This window comes from Cupressus sempervirens, chromosome 10 (genome assembly GCF_028749045.1).
Source record: "Cupressus sempervirens isolate cs-2001-9-10 chromosome 10, ASM2874904v1, whole genome shotgun sequence".
Taxonomy (NCBI): domain Eukaryota; kingdom Viridiplantae; phylum Streptophyta; class Pinopsida; order Cupressales; family Cupressaceae; genus Cupressus; species Cupressus sempervirens.
Window position 1 is genome coordinate 711,307,310 of NC_143127.1, and position 13,379 is coordinate 711,320,688.

The following is a 13,379-nucleotide window of genomic DNA, read 5'->3' on the forward strand; positions in this document are numbered from 1 at the left end:
AAAGCTTCAATATGTTTGGTGTATAACAGTAACCCTTCATTGTTGTATAAGATGAATAACAATTGTTCAAAATCTAAAAGCCCTTTACCCTTATGTAGTAGGCAACTCTCTCCGTGTGCATTCCTGTAATTGAAACCCTCCATTGAAGATGATTGCCAATGAATTTCAACAAATCCCACTCCTCCCTCTGGAAATCCTCAACTCAAGCTTTTAACATATTTTCAATTGTAAATTTGTTGCCTTTTGGTTCATCAAGAATTTGTCATCTAAGAATTATGTGAGGAGTTTGATATAATTCTACAGGCTCTGCAACTAAGGGAAAAATTCATGAAATTGTTCTCATCCTAAGAGTTGAAGAAACACTGCTACTAAGAAGCCTCTATAGAGAAAGAAGTAATGTCACTTAGGTCGATTCTACCTTAGGAAAAACTGTTCCCCGCAAACATATCATTGTGTTGAGTGAAGATGCCTTCCAGTTCACAAATCATCTAATCATCTTAGGTCATGAGATCAAGTCCCATTGATGGGCAGAGAATGAGATTGTGAATATTGTTGAATCTCATTTCCAAATAGAGCTCCATGCCTCTGTTACACAAACATGTAAGTATAGGTGCTAGTTATGGTTCAAATTGCAGGGGAGGAGTGTGTATATTTATAATTGAAATCACAAGTGCAAGGATTCTTTGCCCACAGAGAATTCAAGTTGAAGTTGATGCAAAACATTCCAAACATTCATTTTTCTAATTTTTTATATCCAAAATTACTACTAACCAATCAAAAAATAGTAATTAGTGATTGAAAATTAATTTTAAAATAAAACAATTTTTGAACTTTAGAAATTTAGTTATTTGGTTATAGAAATTAATTGTGACACCCAACTAGGAACACTAGGGACTAAAATTAAATATTAAAATGAATTGTATTATTGTGTTCAAAGACTAGATTCTAGAAGTTGAATTGTCTTAGGTTTAATAATGTTATTTAAAAAAAAATTGCATCTTTATTTATACAATAATAAGGCTATTGGAATCAATTTGTTTATACTTTTTAAAATACATAATTTTATTATTTTATTGTATAAAATGATTTGATATTTCACTGAATTTATCTACTATTAAAATTTTTATTTGAAATTGATTGCTTGTTAGAATGTAGTAGATTTATTTAGTGGTCTAGATGATATCATAAAAAATGTTTGTTCAATTAATTCTAAAATTTGAATTTTAAAAATTTGGGGTTTACATCAAAGACAAGATCTTATGCATATGAACATGAGTTAATGTATTGAATGTAAATTAATCATGGATGAGACAATAGATGTAGATATGAAAAAGACATGGACACATGCATAAGAATATGCATATAGAAATAAGCTAGAGAAATGAATTTGATTGAAAACTATTGCACCATTTATTCATATATAATTATATTAAAATATTTTCTCTAAAAAAATGTAAAATATCAAGTAAAAATAGTAAATTTAATATAAAATGATCTAAACATACAAATCTTACTATTACAATATGATATTTTAAACAATCCCTTTTATAAAAAATATATATATGTATTTTAGAAATAATTTAGAAATCTATTTAATCTATTTTATATAAAAATAATTGAACTATCTTTTATTAAATATATTACATGTTTATACATTAAAAAATATTTTTTAAACAAAGGGGAAGTAAATAATGTAGGAGGGACACATGATTTAAGCTCTTAAATTTCTTTCTCATTTGTTTAATTTTCAAATTTTTTGATGGTGGATGTTGGGGAGGACCGGTCCTCCCCCATTGGGACTTTTGGCAATGTGCCTCTGGGCCTATCCTCTGGCCCTATGCTTGTAGGAGATGACCATGGTGTGCCACTGGTGGAGATGATCACTATCCTCGATCCTCAGAATGTTGCTTCTAAGGAATCTATTGGGGTTGTGAACCCCATGAAGAATGGTTGGAAATCCATGCTTTTGTGGGCTTCTAGGAGCATCCTTGAACCAATTTTGGTTAATATAAATACCACGGATAAAGGAATGGAGATAGGGATCCCTAACTCGATGATGGATAAAACTATGGAAGATCTTCATATGGTGGTGGTGAGTAGATGTCTAAACTTTCAACCTTCAATTGAGATGGTTAGGAAATGGGTCATAGGCTAGTGGAAGCTAAAAGTGTTCGAATTCTTTAGAATAATTGAGAGGGGGGGGGGGGGGGGGGGGGGGTGAATCAGTTATTCAAGGTCCAAATGCCCTAATAACACTTTTTCTCTACTTTTAATGAATCCATACACTTTTCATCCATCCAAACTTAAATCAACCATATTAGCAAGTTACAGTAAATCAACATGCAGAGATAAAACATGAAAGATCAACACATGACACAATGATTTACGTGGACACCCAATTTGGGAAAAACTGCCAGTAACATGCTACTTGATTTTCACTCTTCTAAAGTGATGCCCTATTAAAGGCCTGCCTTGTTAAAGGCTTACAACACACTGTTAAATGTGACCTTGTTAGAGGATTTCACAAAACTATTAGGAATGGGCCTAGTTAAAGGACTTTTGAACATTCACTTGGAATGTCACCCTGTTAAAGGATTTACTTCATGGCTATTAAACCAACCTAAGTCCATAGGATTTAAACTATCTGTTACAATTGCTAGAGAGTAACAATAATGGCTTTTTGATCTGATATAACTTACAACATACTTTGCAGATTTCAGATCACACTTCAGTTCTATCCTTCCGCTTGGCTTTAATCACTTCAACTCTAACTGCTTGTCTTCTTCTCAAGCTTCGTCTCCTTGAGTCTTCCTACTCATCATACCAATGCATCCATATCTAGGGTCTTCTAATTGAAATAGAGTAACTATGCTCTCTTTCCTCCTTAGCACCTACTTCAGCATTTTATGCTTTCATGCTTGATCGCCTCTCTCTCTCTCTCTCTATTTTCTTCATGAACTTATGTCTCCTTAAATAGAAATTTGATTTGCCTTTTCTGCTCAATTCTCCCTCTCCAATTTTAGGGTTTCAAATGGATTAGGTAGGATACAATGTATCTAACCCATATCTTGTTCTTATTAAAAACTTCGTCAGTTGTATCTTTTAAAAACGTTCTACATGGTGTTCTGTGCCACTAGCTCATCATTCTTATCTTCCATTTAATTTACAAATTTCTAGATAACAACCTTGTCGGCTTAGATTTGGCAAATCTTTGATTTTCAAAATAATGCAGCAACTCGGCATCTCTGTGTTACTCGACACTATTGGTTTTCTGATGCTCGACATTTGTTTCTTGGATAGCTCAGCACTTGAAGTTCACTCGACACTTGATAAATTCTGTATCACTCTACATTTGAAGTTTACTCGGCACTTGTATCACTCGGCATTTGAAGTTTACTTGGCACTTGTATCACTTGGCATATATCACTCGGCATCTGAAGTTTACTCGGCACCTGATGTTGATCTTGCTCGGCTTCAACTAGGAATCTATTCGGCACCTACTAGCTTTCTCGGCTCCCTCTCTCTAATGAACTTTAGTTAGGCTTTATAGATGGCTTAGCTAAAAACCTTTCATCTCTGATATGTTTCAGTGTGCCCATTCTCTGTGTCTTATAGTATGTCATCAACACACTTTTTCATCAATGGCTTAGCTGATCCTTGTACTTCATTACAACATCATAACTTCAACCTTTCCCTTGGTGTACTAGTTACATCTTATTGATTACCTCCTTCTTGTCAATCAACTAACTGATAGTATTTGGATCACCAAAGCAATTGTCATTCCTGCAAGTAGCAAGTTTAACATCAATGACAAAACAATGATTGAGAACATTCTTTACAAGTTCCATATGATCATTCTAACAACTTTCCTCATGATCTTTTCAATCATTTCCAACAGAAAGGTAGTGTCTCCATGTCAACCATGCTTGGTAGCCTCTTCCTCTTCAAGTTTATGGTTGCTGAAGATCTTTCTATGCTCCTTGCAAGGTCTTGGTTATATGGTAAGAACCCCCTTACCATGGCCAAATGGAGACCTAGATTCAACGCTACCAATGACCTGTTGCAAGGCCTTCTGTTGGAATTCTAGGATGATAAGATCTATCATTAGATTGGGGACTCCTTTAGGAACTTCATTGTTGTGGATGTTGTTATCATGTCCAAATCCAAACTAGTCTTTGCTCATTTCTTTGTAAATGTGGGTGTCAATAAAGCCCTCCCTACCTTTGTCATACTAAAGTTTAGTTTTGGGAACCATATACAAGCACTGGTATATGAAAATGCTACTATGTTCTACCAAAATTATAGAACTAGAGGACACACTGTGGATACTTGCAAACCTAAGGAACATAAAGAAAAGGAGAAAGTATCCTCCCTAGGGATTGTGAAAAATAATGAGGGAGAAAACTCAAAATTTAGTGGGACCCCTCAGTAGAACACTTTAGTGGTGAGCAAGGATGCCTCCCATCTTTTGGAAGAAGACAAGGGGTTAAAGGAATGAAATATACCCTCCCCTCCCTTGGGTGCTTCTAATGATGGAGCATTTGACAAATCCCACATTATTCAAGTAGAGTAAAATATCCCTGTGATCATAGAGGAGTTAGAAAGCCCTCAAAGCCCAAAAATCTAGCAAACCAATAATGAGAAGGGAGTAAAACATTCCATGGATATTGAATTTCAACATTTTGAGGGTGGTAGTCCTTAGGATTGGGGTCTTCAAAATAATGATAGCTCTTTAGGGGTGGTAAGCCCAAAGGACCTAGTTAGTATAATAGATATCATAGTGGCTAAAACCCTTAATCCCCAAACTAAGGATTTACACCAAGAGGAGAACCTTTGGTAGTAGGTCAGTGACACTTTAGTGGAAGATGAAATAGAGGAAGAGGAGGTGGAATGAAAAACACAAAAGGAGAAGAATAAAGAAAAGAAACCTAAAAAACTAGATGTGGGAGGAGACACCACAAAAGGTAGACCAAAAGAGAGGGTGAGGCACTAGAAAACCATTGCAAGGGAGATTATTGCTAGAAGGAAACTCACCTTAGACACCTTTAACTCACCTTAGACACCCATCATAAAGGTAAGACATTATTTTCTAATCCTAGAATATAAGGGGGCCAAATAGCCCTAAGAAGCAGTTTGCTATTAAACAATATATTTTTTAACACAAGGTGGATAATTTGTTAATCCAAGAAGTTAAAACATGACTTACAATAAATTTTCTCAAGTTTTTAACAGCCCTTGGTTGGGGGCTATGTTCATGTACTCTGAATCTAATGGGGCTTATGGAGGTATTGCCACCCTCTGAAACCTATCTAGGTTGAAAGGATCCCACCTTTCCTTTTCCCAAAACTACCTTTCGATTTCCTTTGAGAAAGATCATAAACTTTGGTAGCTTTTTAATGTGTACACCCCCAACACTAGGGTTGGAGAAATCCTATGGGATGAAATCCAAAATTTTATGTAGTTTATTCCTTCTCACAACTACCTGTTGGGAGGGGGCTTCAACTCCCCTTTGTACCCCTCAGAAAAAGTGGGGGGACTAGCTCACTATAATGATAGCATGGAATATTTAGTTATCTTCATAAACAACTCCAATCTCATGGATATAAATCTTTTAGTGAACTATTTACATGGTCTAATAATAGGAAAGGTGCTCACTTGATCTAGGTGAGGTTGGATAGATTTCTTGCCTCTATTGGAAACTAGAGTTGGAGCAATTGTTATGTTGTCATTGATGTCTAGTCTATTGGTAAGAAAGAGTATCAAACCTAGTGGAGAGACATTTACTAATAGTGTATGGTGCCATATCATTTGATTGATGAAGAGTATTTGAAAAGAAGAAATTATGTGATGACCTATTGAAAGGTTGAGTTGAGATGCACTAAGTATCATGGAAATAAAATGGGTACTTATAAGTTAGTTTTTGAAAAGATAATGTATTTTTTAATCAATAAATGAAGTGAAGAAGACAATGGGATGAAGCTATGAGTTGAAACAAGTCAAAAGGATAGGCTTGATCGAGTATCAGTATTGCATGGTCAATGAAGGAGCTAAAGAAGAAGATTGATGAACTTAGTAGAAACCAAGTGAAATAGTTCAAGCCAAGTGCTAGTTATTATAGATAAAATATATGAAGGAGTGTAGTTACAACTGAACATAGTATTGGTAAAGTGAGAGAATTGATGTTGAGTGAGACAATATAGTGTGTGCTGAGCTATACAATGATGACTGAGATGAAGAACACAATGATTGTCAAGTGACAAAAAAAGTTATAGTTTGAGAAAGATTTCATTTTGAGGCCAACACAGTTGGAATTTTGAATTAGTTAAAGCATGTGGAAGATAAGGATTGATGAGTTGGCATATTTAATGCATGATGAGAGTTTTTTATGCAATCAAAGTCAAGGATTTGATCATAATATTCTAGAAGAAGAAGGAGAACAAAAATATGGAAGGATTTGATGAATCTGACCTAAACCTAAGATCGACGGTGATGTTTAAGCGACAAAAGGTCAAAATTACCTATTTAAGGGGGCATAAGGAATGAATTTCAAGGTTGGTTCATTGCTGATTGACAATCTTAATGAGAAGTTTTGAAGGGGAGAACAATGGAGGTGAAGTGTGAAGAGTTTGTAAAGTGTGATTGCTTGAGGAGATACTAAGAAGGCTAGTGATGTAGAAGTGAATGAAGGCTAGTCAATGAACCAATAGATAAGTGAATGGAGATATGAATTTTTAAATTGAGTTTTACTTTATAGATCAAACCTGTTGTTAGATTGTAACCATTGCATTAGTCCAAAATCCTTAAATCAAGGATGATCTAAGAATAATTTTTTAAACCTGTTAATCAAGGTGATCGTCTAATGGAATGTTCTAAAGTCCTCTAACAAGGCCACTCTTAAAAGGGTGATTAAATCCTTAACAATGTCACATTTAATAGTGTGTTGTATAACCTTTAATAGGGTTGGCTGTTAACTAAGCTCACTTTAGAGGAGTGAAAAATTGGTAGCATGTTAGTTGGTGGTTTTTTCCAAATTGGGTTTCCACATTAAATCCTGGTGTCAAAGTGTTATTATCATCTGTGGATGTTATTGTTTTGCATTCCATGTTTTATAGTAGTTTATTTACTAGAAGATGACACATATAGAGACAAAGAGTTAAGGCATTTCATGAAATGTTAAATTGCCAATGATACATTATAGAGACCGAGTGAGTATTTATAATTGACTATTTTGTTTGAAGTGTTTAAAAGTTGAATTGTTACAATTGGACTTAAGGATAATTTATTCACCCCCCCCTCTCAGTTATTCTAAATCATTATAACAATTGGCATCAAAGCATTTGTTCTTGCCAGGAAAGTTTGAAGAGAGTCAAGGCAAAGATCAAGATGTACAAGAGAGAGATACCTAAGCTTAACAAGGAGAACTTCACAACATGGAAAAGGCTAATGAGATTACACTTATTTGGAATTGGATATTCCACATCTTACTACTTGGACAATGACTATATTGAGGTGCCTAGACCTATGATAATTGAACAAATAAAAGAGAAGCATGAGCACAACCAAATGATGATTTAACTTTCAACAGCCCTCAGTTATGTAGAATTTGATGATGTGAAGGAATACACTACTTCTAAGAAAATATGGGACAAGTTGGCAAAAATCCATGGTGGAGACAAGAATGTGTTGAGAGATAATGTATAAAGCTCAATAGGAAAGTTTGATGACATGAAAATGCAAGAAGGTGAGAATATTGCACAATATTGTAGTGAAATAAAAGATGTGGTGAATGCTATTAGAGGAGTTGAAGAACATACAACTAATGAGACTATGATACGTAAGGTATTAAGGACTTTACTTCCTATCTATGCAATCAGAGTATCAACTATTCAAGAACTGAGATGTACACCTGGTAATGATCTAACCTTGGATAATCTAATTGGTAGACTTACTGCATTTGAATTATCAAATTTTGATAATTACTCCCCTGCCAGTGTTGAATCTGCATTCAAAACACAACTAACCCTTGACGGATCTAAGAAAAAGAAGAAAAATAAGTATATGGCAAGTGATTGTGGATCTGATGATGACCTTGATGAACTTGAAACATTGTTGGCAAGAAGACTTCTTAAGAAAAAGGCAAATACAAAGGTAAACTTCCTATTATCTATTTTACATGTAACAAAGTTGGTCATATTGCAACTAGATGCCTTGACAAAGATGAAAAAGATGAGAGGAAATATTTCAAGTACAAAGGAAGAAGCGGTGAAAGGAGAAATAGAGACGAAAGATACTATAAAGAAAAAGGTAAGAAATCTTGATTTATTGTTGAAGAGGAGGGTTTTGATAGTAATTCTGATGATCATGATGAAGAAGTTATTTATGTTGCAATGAAAGATGATTTTGATGAAGATAAGAAGACTGCATTGATCTTACATGTGAGTAAGAATGATATATGGATAATTGATAGTGGTTGCTCACATCCCATGACTGGTGATACAAGTAAGTTTGATAATATAGAACATTATAATGGAAGTAGCGTAAGTTTTGGTAATAATGAACCATGTTATGTGAAAGGTAAATTATCAATTAAATTGAATGAAAAGATCAAGTGCGACAATGCATATTGGGTTGATGGTTTCAAATATAACTTGTTAAGTGTAGCACAATTGATAAGTATAGGTTAGAGAGTTAATTTTTAGAACAAGGAAAATATCTATGGTCCTATTGGTGAACTAGTTAGAAGTGGAGAGAAAATAAGAGGTAACTTGTTTTGTCTAGACCTATTTGAAGATACTTGTCAATTTTCACAATGTGAATATGTTTAGTTATGGCATACTGGGCTATGTCACCTAAAATTTGATAACTTGGTAAGAATTAGTAAAATGAAAAGAGTTAGAGGGTTACCAAGACTAAGAAAACCTGATAAAGTGATGTGCAAACAACATCAAATGGGTAAAAACATGACGTTTAGTTTCAAGAGAAAGGCCTATTCTTCTAATGATATTTTGGAGTTGGTTCATACTAACTTGTGTGGTCCTATTGGAATACAAAGCTATTATGGTGATACACATTTTATTCTAATTTTTGATGACTTTTCTAAAATGATTATTGTGATATTTCTTAAGGAAAAATATGATGTATTTCAAATGGTTAAGTGGTATTGTAGTAGAGTTGATCAAGAAACATGAAAGATTATGAAATGTTTGAGATTAGAGAGAAGTGGTGAATTCATCTCAGATGAATTCAACACATTTTGCAATGACAAAGGAATAAAGAGGCAAATGAGTGCACTAAGGACACCACCACCATAGAATGGTGTAATTGAGAGAAGGAATAGATCAATTATGGATTGCATAAGAACACTGATGATAGAGAAGGAGGTTTGACATAATTATTGGAGAGAGGCTATTGGAATTGTAGTCTATACTCTAAACCAGTTCAAGTCAAGAAAGGAACAAACAAAACACCTTTTAAACTCTGTTATGGATATGCACCAAATCTGAATTATTTTGAAGTCTTTGGAAGAAAATGTTATATATTGAAAGCTACAAGAATAGGTAAACTTGATGCTAAAAGTGATTAAGGCATATTCCTAGGTTGTTTCACTAAGAAAAAATATTATAAGTTTGAATTCTAACACTAACAAAATTGTGGAAAGTGAAAATGTTAGAATTGATAAATTTGCAGAGAAAAATGAAGAAGAATGCAAGAAAGAACATGAAGATAATAGAAATTTTGTTTGTATCTATGAAGGTGAATCTAGAACCTTACCCAAACCAAAAAATGTGGATGCCAAGCATCAATAGCCATACAATGCTGAGGTTCTGTAGAAGAGCTATGGTGAGCATCGACATTTTACTAAGCATTAGGCTATAGGAGCCAAGTCACATACTGTAACTACTGAACAAGAGGCAGAGGAAGCTAGGTTGTAGCCAAAGATAACAGAAGATGTTGACCATGTAGAAACAATCAAACAATAGCAAGAGGAACCAAGATTTGAACTTGCATAGTCAAAGCATGTAAGAAGAAATCATGTAACAAAACATATTATTGGAGATAAAGATTCAAGAGTCATGACAAGAAGAATATTGAAGAATGACGCATGCTTATAATGTGAATTTGAACATAATTCCATCAAAGGTTCTTTGGAGGGTGAAGATTGGATCAAGGAAATAAATGAAGAAATTGAGAAAATTAAGAAGAACAAACATGGACATTGGTACCTAGACCTAAAGACAAAAATGTGACTAGGATGAAGTGGGTATTTAGAAACAAGCTGAATGAGAAAGGTGAAGTCACAAGAAATAAGGCAAGACTACTTTGTAATGGATATGCACAAGAGAAAGGGGTTGACAATGGATAAAAAGTTTACCCTAGTTGCAAGGTTAGGAGTGAGGAATGCTTCTTACAAAAGACTCAAAGTGTACTAAAATGGATGTAAAATCTATATTTTTGAATGGAATACTAGAGGAAGAGGTCTATATTGAACAACCTAAAGGATTTGTTGATCCAAACAAAAGAATATGGTATGTAAGGTAGACAAAGACTGATATGGTTTAAAGAAATCCCCTAGAGCATGGTATGAAATGTTATACAATTATTTGGTGAAAAATGATTTTGCAAGAACTAATGATAATAACAATTTGTATCTAAAAAGTGAAGCTAAAAACAAGATACTGCTAGCTAATTTTTTTCGATGACATCATATTTAGAGGAAATGATTCACTAAGAAAGTCATTTTTTGATCAAATGAAAAAGGAGTTTGAAATGTCAATGTTTGGAGAGATTAAATTCTTTGTTGGTTCGCAAGTTTATCAGATGAACAAAGATATTTTCATTACTCAATCAAAGTATATCAAAGAAATCTTTAAGACCTTTGGTATGGAAGACTCAAGGCTAGTTAACACCAATGGTGTCTAAAAATAAATTATCAAAAAATGATGATTCTACTGAGGTGAATAAAATATTGTACAAGTCAATGATTGGAAAACTACAATATGTTGTACATAGCATACTTGACATTGCATTAGCTATTGACGTTGTTGCTAGATTCTTTGATAACCCTAGAGAAAATCATATGATGGAAATAAAGAGGATAATAAGATAGCTAAAAGGAATATAAGACCATGGCCCATGGTACAAGAGAAGTGACAAATTTGAACTAAAATTTTACACAGATGCTGATTGGGCATGAAATGTTGATGACATAAAGAATACAAGTGGAAGAGCTTTCTTCTTAGGTAGAAGATTTATTTCATGGAAAAGAAAGAAGAATAATTATATTTCATAATCTACAACAGAGGCTGAATGTGTTGCTGTAGCAGTGAGTTTTTCAAACAATGGATGGATCAATCCTTTTTTGAAAGGCATGAAGGAAGAGATCACTAAATCCATTGTGATTTATTGTGACAACACAAGTGCTATAAACAAATCAAATAACTATATGATGTATACAAAGACCAAGAATATTGAGATCACGTATCATTACTTAAGAGAGATGGTACAAGAGAAAGAAGTGATATTGGAATATGTGTACACAAAGGAACAATTAGCTAATATATTCATGAAGGCACTGCCTAAGGATGCTTTTAAGTATCTAAGATGCAAGTTAGGGGTCATTCCACCACATTAAGAAAACTAAGAAGAGATTTTGCATTGCATAAATTTTTATGGGAAGAACATCTTTTAAATTGATGTAGGAGGTCATACTTTAGGAGCCTCCTAAAGTTGTGAAAAAGAGGAGTAATGAATTGACATATCAATGGTATAAGCTACAAGAAGTTAATGTTGAGATGATATTATTGTATTAATCAAAGCAATGACATGAAGATGATGTCGTATGGTATGTCTTTAGCATTATTATCAAAGAGGGAGATATTAGCATGATTAAGTTACAATACAAGGATGTATATAAAGAGGGAGAGTATTGTTGCTAAGTTATGCATGAGAGAATGATTGTTGTCAAGACGTTGACATATGTTGAGGTTGCTATAGAGAGGATTATGTGTTGAATTGATAAAGGGAGCATCCTGAGATTGATTGAATGTGAATCATAATGAACATAAGAAAGAGAAAAGACAAACACAGAGGGAGCAGACAATACAATATTGAAGTTTTGGATTGCATGGTAACTAGTTTAGTTTGATTGGTGTTATCTTGAATGGAAAAGAGGGAGATTGTTGCAAACTATAATTGGAGCAATGGTTATATTGTCATTGATATCAAACCTATTGGTAAGATAGAGTGTCAAACCTAATGGAGAGACATTTACTAACAATGTAGAGTGCCATATCATTTGATTGATGAAGAAGATTTAAAAAGAAGAAATTATGTGATGACCTAGTGAAAGTTGAGTTGAGATGTGTTAACTGTCATGAAAATACAATGGGTACTTGATAAGTTAGTCCTTGAAAAGATAATGTGTTATTTAATAATAACATTAAGTGAAGAAGATAGTTGGATGAAGCTAAGAGTTGAAACAAGCCAAAAGGATAAGCTTGATTGAGTATTAGTATTGCACAGTCAATGAAGGAGATAAAAAAGAAGAATAGGGAACTTAGTAGAAGCCAAGTGAAATAGTTCAAGTTGAGTGTTAGTTATTACCAAAAAAATATATTAAGGAGTGCAGTTGCAATTGAGCATAGTATTGTTTGAGTGAGACATTACAATGTGTGCCGAGCTATATAATGATGTCTGATTTGAAGAATATAGTGATTTTTGAGTTACAACAAAAGTTATAGTTTGACATAGATTTGATTTTGAGGCCAACATAGTTGGAATTTTGAATTAGTCAAAGCTTGTGAAAGATAAGTATTGATGAGTTGGCATATTCAATGCATGAGGAGATTTTGTTATGCGATCAAAGGCAACAATTTGATCAGAAGTTTCTAGAAGAAGAAGGAGAACAAAAAGATGGAAGGATTTGATGAATCTTACCTAAACCTAAGATCAACAATAAATTTTAAGCCATAATACATCAAAATTACCTAATAAAGGAGGCACAAAAAATGAATCTCAAGGTTGGTTCATTATTGATTGATGATATTAATGAAATATGTGAAGAGGAGAGAAAAAGAGGTGAAGTGTGATTTCTTGAGGAGATAACAATTAGATTAGTGATGAAGATGTGAAAGAAGACTAGTCAATGAACCAATAGATGACCAAATGTAGATCTAAATTTGCAAAGTTAGTTACATACTTTATAGATCAAACATAGTGTTACATTCTAACCATTGTATTAGTCCAAAATCATTTAATCAAGGTTGACCCAACAGTCATTTTTAAAACCCTTTACCCAAGGAGGCATTCTAATAGAATGTTCTAAAGTTCTCTAACAAGACCATTCCTAAGTGGGTGATTAAATTCTTTAACAAGGTCAA